Raw genomic sequence first — 12,443 nt, 5'->3', positions numbered from 1 at the left:
GTGCGATGTTCTGCACCAACTGTTCCCTGGATGTCGCTTTTATCAGGAGATCATCCAGATAAGGAATTATATTGACTCCTTTTTGACGAAGGAGGACCATCATCTCCGCCATCACCTTGGTGAATACCCTTGCTGCTGTGGAAAAACCGAACGGCAACGTCTGGAACTGGTAATGGCAATCCTGTACTGCAAATCTCAGATAAGCTTGGTGAGGAGGATAAATGGGAACATGCAAGTAAGCATCCTTTATGTCTACTGACACCATGAAGTCCCCCTCCTCCAGACTGGAAATCACTGCCCTCATGGATTCCATCTTGAACTTGAACCTTTTCAGGTAGAGATTCAGATTTTTCATGTTTAAAATCGATCTAACCGAGCCGTCCGGCTTCGGAACTACGAAGAGGCTTAAATAAAAACCTTCTCCTCTTTGTGACAAAGGTACCAGGATAATGACCTGATCCTGACATAGTTTTTGAATTGCCGTTGTTACTTCCTCTCTTTCTGGAAGAGAAGCTGGCAAGGTCGATTTGAAAAATCGGCATGGGGGACATCTTGAAACTCCAGTCTGTACCCTTGGGACACTATTTGTAAGACCCATGGGTCCAGGCCAGATTGAATCCAAATTTGACTGAAAAGTTACAGACGTGCTCCCACAAGAGCGGACTCCCGCAAGGGAGCCCCAGCATCATGCTGTAGATTTGGCAGAAGTAGGGGTTGACTTCTGCTCCTGTAGACGCTGCGGATTTCTTTCCTTTTCTCCTTCCCCTACCTGCAAAGAAGGGGGAACCTTTGGCCTTTTTGTATTTGTTGGGCCAAAAGGACTGCATGTGGGAGTGATGTGTCTTTCGCCGGTGCAAGAGCATAGGGCAAGAATGTCGACTTACCTGCGGTAGCCGTGGAGACTAACGCATCCAGCCCATCACCAAATAAGGCCTCACCTTTATACGGGAGAGCCTCCATATTTCTTTTGGAATCTGCATCAGCATTCCACTGGCGAATCCACAACGCCCTCCGAGCCAATACTGCCATGGTAGCGGCTGTTGAACCCAAGAGTCCAATATCCTTCATAGCTTCCAGCATGTATGCGGCAGCGTCTTTGATGTTACCCGTTAGGGGTAACTCATCTCTATCAATCATGTCAATTTCCGATGACAAGTTATCAGACCATTTTTTAATAGCACGACTCACCCCCGTGTAAGCAATGGTGGGTCGGAGCAGCGTACCATTGGCCACATAAATAGATTTTAACGTGGTCTCCATTTTGCGGTCTGCCGGCTCCTTTAGTGAAGCCGTCCCAGGTGCAGGGAGAATCACCTTTTTTTTTAACCTTGACAGTGCACTGTCTAACACCGGGGGTGACTCCCATCTTTTCCTGTCCCCTAAAGGAAAGGATAAGTAATCTGAATCCTTTTGGGAATATGAAATTTCTTTTCAGGATTCACCCAAACTCCCTCAAAAAGAGTATTGAGCTCGTGGGAAGGAGGGAAAGTAAACCTTACATTTCTTTTCCTTATAGAAATAAGCCTTCTCCTGAGGTACAGTAGAAGCTTCTGTAACTTCTAAGACCTCCTTTATAGCAACAATCATATATTTTGCAATTTGGGATCTATCCCCCTGGAATCACTATCGTCGACACAGGAAACAGAGTCCGTGTCGGTATCAGTATGTACCATGTTTGTCTTATGTGACCCAGAGGGGTCGCCTGCGGATGAGAAAGCAGAACCCTGAAAAATCACATCTTTCACTGATTTTCTCCAGCTTTCTGCATGAGACTCAGACTTATCTATTCTCCTACTGATATGATTTACACTATCACGTATTTCTTTCTTTCACCCAGTCAGGCTCGTGGTGTGCCTGCAGCGTCACCACATTACAACTCTGTGTTCCTAAAATGGCTTCCTCAGGTGAAGAACTCCCTGCCTCCAACATGTCACATACGTGCACAAACACACCTCAGACACTCCGGGACTTATAGGGGACAGACCCACAGTAAAATCTGTCAGAAGGACACAGATAGGAGCAGCCAGTTCACAAACCCAGCGCCAGTAACACAATGCCTGTGAAACATAAAATGCCCACTGACATGCAGCGCTTTTTTATAATGTTAATACACAATGTAAAGCACCAGTTTTACTGTGCCCCCCCCCCCCCGTTTTGCACCCTGATACATGTATTCAGTAGTGGAGGAGGACCAGCATTGTCTCTGCAGCCTGAGGAGAGAAAATGGCGCTGAGCAGTGTGCTGGCTGACTGAAGAGGAAGCTCCGCCCCCGTAATGGCGCGTTTCTCCTCAGCATTTATGAGGTACATTTTTATACTGGCGGGGGTAGGACTGTGCCTCAGCATCTTATGCCCCTTCATTTCCCAGTTTTATTAGGTTTCATGCTGCCCAGGGCGCCCTTCCCCCGCGCCCTGCAGTGCCTGTGTATGTGTGGGAAAATAAGAATTTACTTACCGATAATTCTATTTCTCGGAGTCCGTAGTGGATGCTGGGGTTCCTGAAAGGACCATGGGGGATAGCGGCTCCGCAGGAGACAGGGCACAAAAAGTAAAGCTTTATGATCAGGTGGTGTGTACTGGCTCCTCCCCCTATGACCCTCCTCCAAGCCTCAGTTAGGATACTGTGCCCGGACGAGCGTACACAATAAGGAAGGATTTATGAATCCCGGGTAAGACTCATACCAGCCACACCAATCACACCGTACAACCTGTGATCTAAACCCAGTTAACAGTATGATAACAGAGGAGCCTCTGAAAGATGGCTCCCTACAACAATAACCCGATTTAGGTAACAATAACTATGTACAATTATTGCAGATAATCCGCACTTGGGATGGGCGCCCAGCATCCACTACGGACTCCGAGAAATAGAATTATCGGTAAGTAAATTCTTATTTTCTCTATCGTCCTAGTGGATGCTGGGGTTCCTGAAAGGACCATGGGGATTATACCAAAGCTCCCAAACGGGCGGGAGAGTGCGGATGACTCTGCAGCACCGAATGAGAGAACTCCAGGTCCTCCTTAGCCAGGGTATCAAATTTGTAGAATTTTACAAACGTGTTCTCCCCCGACCACGTAGCCGCTCGGCAAAGTTGTAAAGCCGAGACCCCTCGGGCAGCCGCCCAAGATGAGCCCACCTTCCTTGTGGAGTGGGCATTTACCGATTTTGGCTGTGGCAGGCCTGCCACAGAATGTGCAAGCTGAATCGTACTACAAATCCAGCGCGCAATAGTCTGCTTAGACGCAGGAGCGCCCAACTTGTTGGGAGCATATAGTATAAACAGCGAGTCAGATTTCCTGACTCCAGCTGTCCTTGAAATGTATATTTTTAAAGCTCTGACAACGTCCAACAACTTGGAGTCCTCCAAGTCGCTTGTAGCCGCAGGCACTACAATAGGCTGGTTCAGATGAAATGCTGACACCACCTTAGGGAGAAAATGCGGACGAGTCCGCAGTTCTGCCCTGTCCGAATGGAAAATCAGATATGGGCTTTTGTAAGATAAAGCTGCCAGTTCTGACACTCTCCTGGCCGAAGCCAGGGCTAGTAGCATGGTCACTTTCCATGCGAGATATTTCAAATCCACATTTTTTAGTGGTTCAAACCAATGAGATTTGAGAAAGTCCAAAACAACATTGAGATCCCACGGTGCCACTGGAGGCACCACAGGGGGCTGTATATGCAGTACTCCCTTAACAAAGGTCTGGACTTCAGGAACTGAAGCCAATTCTTTCTGGAAGAAAATCGACAGGGCCGAAATTTGAACCTTAATAGATCCCAATTTGAGACCCATAGACAATCCTGATTGCAGGAAATGTAGGAATCGACCCAGTTGAAATTCCTCCGTCGGAGTACTCCGATCCTCGCACCACGCAACATATTTTCGCCAAATGCGGTGATAATGTTGCGCGGTTACTTCCTTCCTTGCTTTAATCAAGGTAGGAATGACTTCTTCCGGAATGCCTTTTCCCTTTAGGATCCGGCGTTCAACCGCCATGCAGTCAAACGCAGCCGCGGTAAGTCTTGAAACAGACAGGGACCCTGCTGAAGCAGGTCCCTTCTCAGAGGTAGAGGCCACGGATCCTCCGTGATCATCTCTTGAAGTTCCGGGTACCAAGTCCTTCTTGGCCAATCCGGAGCCACTAGTATCGTTCTTACGCCTCTTTGCCGTATAATTCTCAATACTTTTGGTATGAGAGGCAGAGGAGGAAACACATACACCGACTGGTACACCCAAGGCGTTACCAGCGCGTCCACAGCTATTGCCTGCGGATCTCTTGACCTGGCGCAATACCTGTCCAGTTTTTTGTTGAGGCGAGACGCCATCATGTCCACCATTGGTCTTTCCCAACGGGTTACAAGCATGTGGAAAACTTCTGGATGAAGTCCCCACTCTCCCGGGTGAAGGTCGTGTCTGCTGAGGAAGTCTGCTTCCCAGTTGTCCACTCCCGGGATGAACACTGCTGACAGTGCTATCACATGATTCTCCGCCCAGCGAAGAATCCTTGCAGCTTCTGCCATTGCACTCCTGCTTCTTGTGCCGCCCTGTCTGTTTACATGGGCGACTGCCGTGATGTTGTCCGACTGGATCAACACCGGTTTTCCTTGAAGCAGAGGTTCTGCCTGGCTTAGAGCATTGTAGATTGCTCTTAGTTCCAGAATGTTTATGTGAAGAGACGTTTCCAGGCTCGACCACACGCCCTGGAAGTTTCTTCCTTGTGTGACTGCTCCCCAGCCTCTCAGGCTGGCGTCCGTGGTCACCAGGATCCAATCCTGTATGCCGAATCTGCGGCCCTCCAATAGATGAGCACTCTGCAACCACCACAGAAGAGATACCCTTGTCCTTGGAGACAGGGTTATCCGCTGGTGCATCTGAAGATGCGACCCTGACCATTTGTCCAGCAGATCCCTCTGGAAAACTCTTGCGTGGAATCTGCCGAATGGAATTGCTTCGTAAGAAGCCACCATTTTTCCCAGGACTCTTGTGCATTGATGTACAGACACCTTTCCTGGTTTTAGGAGGTTCCTGACAAGTTCGGATAACTCCTTGGCTTTTTCCTCCGGGAGAAAAACCTTTTTCTGAACCGTGTCCAGAATCATCCCTAAGAACAGCAGACGTGTTGTCGGAATTAACTGGGATTTTGGAATATTCAGAATCCACCCGTGCTGCTTTAGCACTTCTTGAGACAGTGCTAGTCCCATCTCTAGCTGTTCTCTGGACCTTGCCCTTATTAGGAGATCGTCCAAGTATGGGATAATTAATACGCCTTTTCTTCGAAGAAGAATCATCATCTCGGCCATTACCTTGGTAAAGACCCGAGGTGCCGTGGACAATCCAAACGGCAGCGTCTGAAACTGATAGTGACAGTTCTGTACGACGAACCTGAGGTACCCCTGGTGTGAGGGGTAAATTGGAACGTGGAGATACGCATCCTTGATGTCCAAGGATACCATAAAGTCCCCTTCTTCCAGGTTCGCTATCACCGCTCTGAGTGACTCCATCTTGAACTTGAACTTTTTTATGTACAGGTTCAAGGATTTCAGATTTAGAATAGGTCTTACCGAGCCATCCGGCTTCGGTACCACAAATAGAGTGGAATAATACCCCTTTCCTTGTTGTAAAAGGGGTACCTTGACTATCACCTGCTGAGAGTACAGCTTGTGAATGGCTTCCAAGACCGTCACCCTGTCGGAGGGGGACGTTGGTAAAGCAGACTTCAGGAAACGGCGAGGTGGAGACGTCTCTAGTTCCAACCTGTAACCCTGAGATATTATCTGCAGGATCCAGGGATCCACCTGCGAGTGAGCCCACTGCGCGCTGAAATTCTTGAGACGACCCCCCACCGCCCCCGAGTCCGCTTGAGAAGCCCCAGCGTCATGCTGAGGCTTTTGTAGAAGCGGGGGAGGGCTTCTGTTCCTGGGAAGGAGCTGCCTGTTGCAGTCTCTTCCCCTTTCCTCTGCCTCGTGGCAGATATGAATATCCCTTTGCTCTCTTGTTTTTAAAGGAACGAAAGGGCTGCGGCTGAAAAGTCGGTGTCTTTTTCTGTTGGGGAGTGACTTGAGGTAAAAAGGTGGATTTCCCGGCTGTAGCCGTGGCCACCAAATCCGATAGACCAACACCAAATAACTCCTCCCCTTTATACGGCAAAACTTCCATATGCCGTTTTGAGTCCGCATCACCTGACCACTGTCGCGTCCATAAACTTCTTCTGGCCGAAATGGACATAGCACTTACCCGTGATGCCAGTGTGCAAATATCCCTCTGTGCATCACGCATATAAAGAAACGCATCCTTTATTTGCTCTAAAGACAGTAAAACATTGTCCCTATCCAGGGTATCAATATTTTCAATCAGGGACTCTGACCAAGCTACCCCAGCACTGCACATCCAGGCTGTCGCTATAGCTGGTCGTAGTATAACACCTGTATGTGTGTATATACTTTTTTGGATATTTTCCATCCTCCTATCTGCTGGATCTTTAAGTGCGGCCGTCTCAGGAGAGGGTAACGCCACTTGTTTTGATAAGCGTGTGAGCGCCTTGTCCACCCTAGGAGGTGTTTCCCAGCGCGCCCTAACCTCTGGCGGGAAAGGGTATAAAGCCAATAACTTCTTTGAAATTAGCAGTTTTTTATCGGGGGCAACCCACGCTTCATCACACACCTCATTTAATTCATCTGATTCAGGAAAAACTATAGGTAGTTTTTTCACACCCCACATAATACCCTGTTTTGTGGTACCTGTAGTATCAGCAATATTCATTTGGCCTCCTTCATTGCCAAAATCATATAACGTGTGGCCCTACTGGAAAATACGGTTGATTCGTCACCGTCGCCACTGGAATCAGTGCCTGTGTCTGGGTCCGTGTCGACCGACTGAGGTAACGGGCGTTTTACAGCCCCTGACGGTGTTTGAGGCGCCTGGACAGGTGCTGATTGATTGTCCGGCCGTCTCATGTCGTCAAACGACTGCTTTAGCGTGTTGACACTATCCCGTAATTCCATAAATAAAGCCATCCATTCTGGTGTCGACTCCCTAGGGGGTGACATCCCCATATTTGGCAATTGCTCCGCCTCCACACCAATATCGTCCTCATACATGTCGACACACACGTACCGACACACAGCAGACACACAGGGAATGCTCTTAAAGAAGACAGGACCCCACTAGCCCTTTGGGGAGACAGAGGGAGAGTTTGCCAGCACACACCAAAAGCGCTATATATGACAGGGATAGCCTTATAATAAGTGCTCCCTATATAGCTGCTTTAATATATATAATTTTGCCACAATTTTGCCCCCCCTCTCTTGTTTTACCCTGTTTCTGTAGTGCAGTGCAGGGGAGAGCCTGGGAGCCTTCCTGACCAGCGGAGCTGTGTGAGGAAAATGGCGCTGTGTGCTGAGGAGATAGGCCCCGCCCCTTTTTCGGCGGGCTCGTCTCCCGCTCTTTAACGGATTCTGGCAGGGGTTAAATATCTCCATATAGCCCCCGGAGGCTATATGTTATGTATTTTATGCCAAAAAATAGGTTTACATTGCTTCCCAGGGTGCCCCCCCCCAGCGCCCTGCACCCTCAGTGACTGCCGTGTGAAGTGTGCTGAGAGCAATGGCGCACAGCTGCAGTGCTGTGCGCTACCTTAAGAAGACTGAGGAGTCTTCTGCCGCCGATTCTGGACCTTCTTCTCTTTTCAGCATCTGCAAGGGGGCCGGCGGCGAGGCTCCGGTGACCATCCAGGCTGTACCTGTGATCGTCCCTCTGGAGCTAATGTCCAGTAGCCAAAGAAGCCAATCCATCCTGCACGCAGGTGAGTTCACTTCTTCTCCCCTAAGTCCCTCGTTGCAGTGATCCTGTTGCCAGCAGGACTCACTGTAAAATAAAAAACCTAAGCTAAACTTTTCTAAGCAGCTCTTTAGGAGAGCCACCTAGATTGCACCCTTCTCGGCCGGGCACAAAAATCTAACTGAGGCTTGGAGGAGGGTCATAGGGGGAGGAGCCAGTACACACCACCTGATCATAAAGCTTTACTTTTTGTGCCCTGTCTCCTGCGGAGCCGCTATCCCCCATGGTCCTTTCAGGAACCCCAGCATCCACTAGGACGATAGAGAAACATGGCGTGCTGTGCTCCCGCCAGCCACGTGGTACCTTTAGCCGTCACCTTGATTGAAGATCTCTCTTCTAACACTCAGCTGTCTGCTGACTTCTGGCTCTGTGAGGGGGGTGACGGCGTGCTGTGGGAGTGATCATCTAGGCACAGCTAGCGTTCAGTTCCCTTCAGGAGCTAATGGTGTCCTGTCAGCCAGAAGCAGAGGCATGAAACTCTTCAGGAAGTTGGTTCCTACATCTGCCCCCTCAGTCCCACGAAGCAGGAAGCCAGCAGTCCTCCCTGAAAATAAAAAACCTAACATAAGTCTTTTCAGCGAAACTCAGTAGAGCTCCCCTGGAGTGCATCCAGTCTGCCTGGGCACATTTCTAAAACTGAGGTCTGGAGGAGGGGCATAGAGGGAGGAGCCAGTTCACACCCTTTGAAAAGTCTTAAAGTGCTCATGGCTCCTGCGGAACCGTCTATACCCCATGGTACTGAAGTGGACCCCAGCATCCTCTAGGACGTATGAGAAACTTATATTTTATGTGATAAAGATTTTTTCAATGAATGCCCCCCCAAACACGAGAGTTTATTTTTTTCTCCTGTGTATTATAGGACAAAGTGACCAGCCAACCAGGAACTGTCATGGTGTCCCGGCATCCCAATCCGCCCCTGGAATACACACACACGTTATATTGGGGGGTGGGGGTGGACATGGTTACACACACACTGGGACGGTATAAGAGGACACACACGCACGTTATATTGGGGTGGTGGTGGACATGGTTGCACACGTAAAATGGAACACTGTACCTGGGGTGGGTGGTGTGAGCTGGACATGCTGACACATACTGGGACCTGGGGGAATGAAGAGACAGCTACAGTGATAAGCTAGGACAGGGCATCGTTGCTCAGGCTGAAATTGAGATCAGTAGAGGAGCTCAGAACAGAGTTGAGGCTGGGTACTGATTAAATCAACACCACAATCACTTTTCTGTTGGGCTGCAGCACTAAGAGTAAGAGAAGGGACAGCAGCAGTTCAGTCCATCACTGTTGGAGCCTGCCCCCGTCGGCTCCCGTTCCACCCACACCACGCCCCCACATCCCTGGCTGGCTGCATGCTGATTCAGCACCCGCAGCAGATAGCTGGATGAATTGCTGCATACTGGAGCAATTCATCAAACTATCTGTTGCCGCTGCGCTGTCTCTCAAACCTCCCCAGTCGCACCGCTCATGATCCCGCACGCATCGTAAACACTTGCACTGTTAAAACATTTTGATGCTGGCAGTGAGAGGGGGGCAGTCTGTAGGCTTGGGATGCCCATGCGCAGAAGATCTCACTTAACGCTGCCGGACCGGAGCTGAGCTCCGATAGTGGCAGTGGCCTGGCGAAGGGAGGATGGGCCGCCGCTGAGGAGACAACCGGACCAGCCAACCAGGATCTGGACCGGCGTCCTGGTGTCCCAATCCGCCCCTGCATTCGGCTCCCCAGCTGATGAGTGTATGCAACAGGTAGCAGTACAGGATCACTGAAAGCGTTGTGGATCTCTGATAATCTCAGGTCTCTGAGGAGTTAAGTGAAAAACTACTGTCTCCCACTGTGATGCTCTAAGACATTGACAAGATGGCGCCGCACTTATGTGCAGTATTTAGGTTAGCAGCCATCTTGGTAAAGGGAATGCAGCTTCCCTGAATGAACAGTATGGAATCTGCGCAGTAGCGCTCTCCCCTTTCAACACTTTTTACATACAAATAGGATAATAATGATAAAACTCCCACAGTCATCTAAATGGGATGTAGTCACCATCCCGGCAGTCAGCATACCGCCACCGTGATCCCGGCCACCAGAATGCCAGCAGGGGACGAGGACTATTCCCACTAGTTGGTGTCCATAACACCCATAGAGTGGGAATAGAACCTGTGGCGAACACAGCAAGCCACTGAGCCCGCAGTAAGGGGCTTTGGTTCGCTTCCCCCCTGTCGGCATTCTGGCGGCCGGGATCCCGACGTCGGTATGCTGACTACCAGGTTCCTGGCTGACGGTCACATCTGAGAAAGCCAGAAGAGCCGAACACTGCCTGGGCCCAAAATTAGAACTGGCTCTGCAACCACTAAACCCACCAGTATTGATCGTTCCAGGGCCTCAGTAGCGGCAAAACACTGACGGTCCTGGCTGTGCTTCTATGGCGGCACAGCTGGAGACTGCTCAGGGCACACTAGTGTGCCACGGCACAGTGGTTGTAAAACACTGCTGTAGCATATGCAGAATCAGACCAATCGGATAATGTTTGTGCTTTTCACAGACTTACTCCGATTTTTTCATCGTTTTGTCCTTAAATTTGTCCTTAAATACCCAACGCATCTGAATGATTACTTGTGTCCGATGTAGGATTTTCAAATATGTGTAGTTTACTGTATACAAGGATTTAAAACTTTATAGGAACTGAGATCTAAGGTGTATTACATGTAGTAAAAAAAAAGGTTATTTTATGGCAGTAGTTTCCAAACTAGGGGCCGTGACACCCTAGGGTGCCTTGGCAAGGGGGAAGGCGTAAGGGGGGCCTAGCAGTGGTGCCATAGTTTGTTGGTCCACGAGCAATTCAAATTATTTATACTGAATTTAATTGGCAAATCCAGTCCCTCACCACATAACTGAACCTGAAGATGACATATTATAAACACAATTTACTTCATTTTATATCTTTTTCTGAATTTCTGAGAAACTTTGGTCTAGGGGTGCCGTGAAACAAATTCTGATACTCTAGCAGGGGTGTCAAACCCATGGCCCCTACCGCAACTTTTTGGGGACCGCGGGCAAAGGTCGGGCAGGGGTCTTTTTGCGGCTCGACCACCTTGCTTGCAGCGAGGGCAGGAGAGCAAAGTACACGCCTCTCCTGCTCCTCAGTCCGGTCTCTGGCGGTGGCGCGGGTATCTAATATCAGGCGCCAGTTCGTGAGCCATTCAGAACTTGCGGACCAGCAGCCAATCAGGAGTAGTGCCAGAGTCTTTGCTATCTATGTGCAGTGCCATCTTCCCAAAGAGATCACCGGGATGATGGCGCCACTGCCACTGGCTACAGCACAGGCATACCCGGTAGGGGTAGCAAACTGGGGCCCCTGCCGGGACCCTTCAGCAGCCCCTCCACCAATGGACGTGTTTTGGCGTTTTTATCACATGATGACACTGTTGCACAGAGATTTTCAACCTTTCACAACCCGCGGCACACTGAACAAGATTTAAATATTGCCAAGGCACATTCAAATCTAATGGTCATGCATGGTGCAGTTGCGTGTCCTAGGATGTCATGTCGCAGCTTCTCCATTGGTAATGCCTGAGCCACATCTGAGAAAGCCAGAAGAGCCGAACACTGCCTGGGCCCAAAATTAGAACTGGCTCTGCAACCACTAAACCCACCAGTATTGATCGTTCCAGGGCCTCAGTAGCGGCAAAACACTGACGGTCCTGGCTGTGCTTCTATGGCGGCACAGCTGGAGACTGCTCAGGGCACACTAGTGTGCCACGGCACAGTGGTTGTAAAACACTGACGGTCCTGGCTGTGCTTCTATGGCGGCACAGCTGGAGACTGCTCAGGGCACACTAGTGTGCCACGGCACAGTGGTTGAAAAACACTGCTGTAGCATATGCAGAATCAGACCAATCGGATAATGTTTGTGCTTTTCACAGACTTACTCCGATTTTTTCATCGTTTTGTCCTTAAATGAGGTTATCACTGAAACACTGTAACAGTGATAAATAACATAACAACAGTGGAAATTGGGTTCACACAAAGCCTTACATAGCCAAAGATAAATAGGGAGACCCTACAATAAAAATCTATACATATAATAAAACTGTAAGGGTTGTGTCTGTACATAGACATTTTTTGTTGTTGAGAATTATACTTCTAGGGACTGTTTATGGACCATCGAGACAAAAAAAAAAGTGACATTTAGTCTGTCTGTACGTTCTGGCATCACACAATAACTACTGTATGAATTTATATCGCATTGTCACTATTGTATAGCTTAGTGACCTAGAAAAGGACTGAGGTATGTACGGTCTCGACCTAACATCAGGGAGAGGAACAATAAATAAACAACCAGACGCTTGCAGTGTGCAGACTCCTCAAGTCCAACATACCCTCCAACATTTTACACATAAAGGGGGTCATTCCGAGTTGTTCGCTCGTTATTTTTTTGTCGCAACGGAGCGAATAGTCGCTAATGCGCATGCGCAATGTCCGCAGTGCGACTGCGCCAAGTAAATTTGCTATGCAGTTAGGAATTTTACTCACGGCATTACGAGGTTTTTTCTTCGTTCTGGTGATCGTAATGTGATTGACAGGAAGTGGGTGTTTCTGGGCGG

The 12,443-nt window shown here is 49.2% G+C and overlaps 1 long non-coding RNA gene across 1 annotated transcript in view; it reads right to left on the bottom strand.

Annotated features, from left to right (window-relative positions):
• LOC135060648 (uncharacterized) overlaps positions 1 to 12,443 on the bottom strand; it is a 90,862-nt gene that overhangs the window by 77,110 nt on the left and 1,309 nt on the right. The gene's annotated exons all lie outside the window — the stretch shown is intronic.

The sequence above is a fragment of the Pseudophryne corroboree genome, chromosome 1 (assembly GCF_028390025.1).
Source record: "Pseudophryne corroboree isolate aPseCor3 chromosome 1, aPseCor3.hap2, whole genome shotgun sequence".
Lineage (NCBI taxonomy): Eukaryota > Metazoa > Chordata > Amphibia > Anura > Myobatrachidae > Pseudophryne > Pseudophryne corroboree.
This window is presented reverse-complemented; position numbering and strand designations above follow the sequence as displayed.